The 4,526-nt window shown below is 36.1% G+C and overlaps 1 long non-coding RNA gene across 1 annotated transcript; it reads right to left on the bottom strand.

The window, feature by feature from the left end:
- Positions 1–2,576: 2,576 nt before the first annotated feature.
- On the bottom strand, positions 2,577–4,290 carry LOC142602267 (uncharacterized). Its single transcript, XR_012835932.1, has 3 exons — positions 4,205–4,290; positions 3,662–3,816; positions 2,577–2,806 (listed from the first exon to the last, which is right to left on the bottom strand). It is a non-coding gene; the product is annotated as an uncharacterized LOC142602267 (long non-coding RNA).
- Between the last annotated feature and the right edge of the window lie 236 nt (positions 4,291–4,526).

The following is a 4,526-nucleotide window of genomic DNA, read 5'->3' as shown; positions in this document are numbered from 1 at the left end:
ATACCTAGCTCTGGATGGCCTTGTGACTTCAGATAGCTCCATGTTACATTGGAAAATGCTTCATATTTTAGTTTGTTTTCACAGTGTAAAATTCATCCCTGTGTATAGGAGCAAAACATGGCCTATGGCCCACTTAAATTCCACTCAAGCTGTATTTGGAAAGCTTAAGTGGGGCTCATATAGTGAATAGGACTTTTCCTGGCACTTTGATCCGTGATGGATTTCTCTTGTTGTAGTAGTGGTGACACAAGTCATGTGTTCTATAATGACACCAGATTTATGAAAACCTGTCATGGTCAAAAGCAGTCACATGCGCACACACACACATACACAAAAAAAAAAAAAAAAAAATCTGGTGCTACATCATCAGCAATGTTAGAAGAATTACACATATTTCACAGTTTGGTTCAACGTCACCAGGTCTTTGACAAGAGATAGCTGACATTCATAGTATGACTGGGAGTTTCCAGCCATCCCCCTCCTCCTCCTCCTTCTCCTCCTCCAAATTCTGTTTAATTGAGGATGTTGGCAACCAGACCTTGAAATGCTTTGCTGTCAATTACTTCCTTTTAAAAAGCAAAACACCAATATGAGTTTCCATACCACTTTGTTCCGTGATTCGTGCCTGCAGAATGTACCCATGCTAGCATGAGATAATAATATCCTAGAAATACTGCCCAGCAGATACAGTGAATCATTCATTAGGGACTGTGGGAATATATTACAGAAATGAATATACTATATTCATATATATAATTGTATGTAATAATTTATATACAGTTCATATAACATATTATGTTAAATATATAAGTGAATATTTGTATATTGTATATGTTATGGGTATAATATCATATAGAAAACACATAAATTAATATATTGTAGATGCTATAACTATAGTATGTATAATTATACAGTAATGCATATGTTTATATATCTAATATTAATATATACATGGCACTGCTTTTGGAAAGGTGTGCTCAGAACTTCGTCTTTCATAATTTTAATCGGGCTGGGTATTATTCTGTGATTTTTAAGAATTTATTTCCATACACTTCCTAGAACTCTCTCCTATCCCATCCTCAATATCTGGAGTAGCTACATAGATATAGGTATTTAAAATTTGTTTTCCAGTTGTCTCCTATGTAAATAAAATTTCATGTATGACAGAAAAAGAACCAAATCAGATTAAGCAAAAAAACATTTGTAGCACTGGCCTAGCACTATTGTTATAGATAGTTGACATATATTGAGGCAGCTGCATATCAGTGCTTCACCTGTGTTGCTATAGCACAGACAGAAGACTAGTTCCTCGGTATTTTGGGGAAGGAATCAGACCTATTTGGATCAAGAGATAGGTAGAAAACAAAAAAAGGAGGAGTTACAAAGGCAGCTGATTCACCTACCCCAGGAAATGGCTGGCTATGGAAATGCCATTTGAAGGAAATGCAAGGGAGGAAACTAAATGACTAAAGTTACTCAGAAGTAGTTAGGGAAATCCAGGGATAAGCTTCAGTGAATAACATAAATGTCTATGTTATTTGCCCCTATGCCTAATGTTGCTTTTCCTTTTTTTTTTCCTGATACATTCTATTCCTCATGTTCAGTAAAAAATAACTTACAAATAACTAAAGGCTTTCATTACCAGAGGAATGACAGAACAATATAATTATCATGTCAGGCGACACAGCATTTTGTAGTAACCCAGTAAAAATTTATATGTCATCAATGTGCATTTTTTAATAAAAACTACTATTTTTAAATGCACATTAGTGTCGTGAAGACATCATGGTAGCTTGCAAGGTACATTTTACATAATGATATGGTGGGCACTACAAAAAGAGTCACATACCTTCAGACATAGGTAGGACCCAAACACTGTCGGTTGGGTTTGCTGGGTGAAATCCCAGTTCCATTGAAAGCAATCCTCCCTTTGACTTCAGCAAGGTGTGACTTTCACCTACTTTTTTCATGTTGGGCCATGGGACATTGCTAACATAAGGCATCAAAAAATGACTGCTAGTCAATCAGGAGTTTAGTACAGATCTGATGGTCTGAGAGATAAAGTAAATCAGTGTGGATCAAACCTGTTGTGAAGGGATCTTAAAGGTCAAGTTGATGGTTAAGTCATCATGATTGTTTAACTCTTCAACTCTGTGTAGAGACTTGCTGATTATAGTGCTGGGTTTGGAGAGGTGAGTAGGACTAGACTGAGCCCACCAGATTAATGCACAGCAGTGACTCCCCCATGCTCAGATATTAACTTCTTCTCACGCAGAATCTGAACTGTATGGAAGGGTTCTCATATCTCAGTCTTAAACCCAGTCTTTCATCTGTTAGAAAGCTTTATTGGAAAATTACAGATAGAATGAATTGCAGTGTTATATTAAATGTATTCACGACATCAAGTACAAAAACCTCCCCTCACAATTCAGTCAGCTCATTACCATGAGATTCTAGTAACATCCCACATTGAAGGCAAAAATCAGATCTTGTTCAAAAGTTCTGTTTAGGAAATCAAAATATAAAAATATGGAAAAATCTTTGTTTCTTAGTTCTAACTTCTTCATATTCTGAAGGGCAAAGGAAGCAGGCCCCAACCCATGCCTGCAGTCTCATGGAAGTCCGGCAGAAAGTCCCCAACGCTGGAGGAGTGCAGGGATGTGATGGAGAGGAGGCTGTGCAGATGCAGGGAAGGAATGTGTAGTATTGCTTGTTCTCTGTAAACATGAGAGCATTTGGCATACGGAATTTTCATCTTTCTCAATAACAAAAACTACATCCTAGGCCACAAACAGATCTTTTTCTTCTTTTAGGAGGACACATGTGAATAAAGAAAAGAGAAGAGGAAATTACACATAAGGTTTAACAGCTTTCAGAGAAGCAACATCTTTTTTCATACAATAGTCCTGATACATTCATATGCTAAAAGAAACTGAGTGGAGTAATATTTTGGATTATCCATCTTCACTTAGCAGAAAAGACAGGGAGTACCACTATGAAAAAAAAAAAAGAAAAAAGAGAGGGAGAGGGAGAGAAGAGACATTTAGGGAAAAAAAAAAAACAACCAAAAAACAACCTACAAAAAACAACCTACAAAAAATCCCAACAAACAGTTTAAATAAGAGTTTATTTTTCCTTTATATATATTCTCTATCTCTCCCCTTCTCTCTAGAAGGCCAAAGCAAGTCATAGCTGTAGGGCTTTTTCATAAGTCATTCTTCATACAAAAAAGTGACACATATTGGTTATTTATCAAACTCCTTACTTTTTGTCTCTTTCTTACTACAGGCAGAATACAATACAGTACATATAAACATGTATATAAAAACAATTTGAGATAAACCCAGGCAAAGCTACACTACGTATTCTTGGAAAGAAAGAGAGAAAAGAAACATGCTAGTATATCGATGTACTCAAGAACAATTAATGTGTGCACAGATAAATAGAAATGTTCTGAATTGTTTCATAGTACAGGAGGATGAAGTAACCATTCTTGCCCCCTTCTGCTCCAGTAGAAAGCATCAAGCAAATCCCTTCCAGCTGGAGTTGGGTATCGTACTTTGCCATTTGCACATCACCTATTTGTGCTGATAGGTCAAATAATAAGGTGTGAGCTCCTAATGGTTCTCTTTTTTCTCTGGGAACAGATCTTTCTTCTTACCTTGTCCTGTTAAAAGTTGCATCAATGACAAATAAGTCACAGATATAAAAAATAAATACAGTTTGTTGATTGAAAGCTCCATCTGGTTTATTTGGCACCAGCTCCATTTGATGATTATGACACAAGCTTCAGTAACATCAAAGTCATGTGTCTCCCTGAAAAAGCAAGCAGTATCTATGTATTATATACAGAGCCATACAATGCCTGTTATTTTTCCATATGAGTAAATCCATTTCAATAACAAATTGGACTGTGACAACTACAAAGTCAAAAAAAGCACTGTTTGCAGATATCAACTCACACGGAAAGAGCTCTGAAGCTTTGCGCCATCTTTTCAGGTTTTCAGAAGCATCATTTAATCTGCAGAAATGGCTGAGAACTGCTCAAGAAAACTGTCTTGGAGTGTCCTTTTAATTGCGGTGACTCACCTGGACTGGAAGTTCAGAGCATTAAGAAAACAATAGGGCATACTTAACAAACTGTATGTTTTAAAATCACAGGCAAGGTTAAAATCAAGTTTTGTTTTCATTACAGAAAATTTACATGTAAAGAAGAAAGCCTCTTTCTTCTCCTTTTCTCTTTCTGTTTATCCTAGCTGCCGTCTTCATCCTGTATAAAGGAGATTTCATCAAGTGGTAGGTCAGGTTCATTTACCTGCAAGTAAACAGATGAGAGAAAACAAGTCTTTGGCACACCTTTTACCTTCTTCCACTGCTGTATACTTTTCTAGGGGGAGAAATAAAAATAAATAAATAAATAAATAAATAAATAAATAAATAAATAAATAAATATAAAGTGAAAGCAAGCTAACAGGCAACTCTTTATCCAGAGGAAGAGATACAGGTGAAGTTCTGCTCATCCTCAC

The sequence above is a fragment of the Balearica regulorum genome, chromosome 6 (assembly GCF_011004875.1).
Source record: "Balearica regulorum gibbericeps isolate bBalReg1 chromosome 6, bBalReg1.pri, whole genome shotgun sequence".
NCBI classification, from domain to species: domain Eukaryota; kingdom Metazoa; phylum Chordata; class Aves; order Gruiformes; family Gruidae; genus Balearica; species Balearica regulorum.
This window is presented reverse-complemented; position numbering and strand designations above follow the sequence as displayed.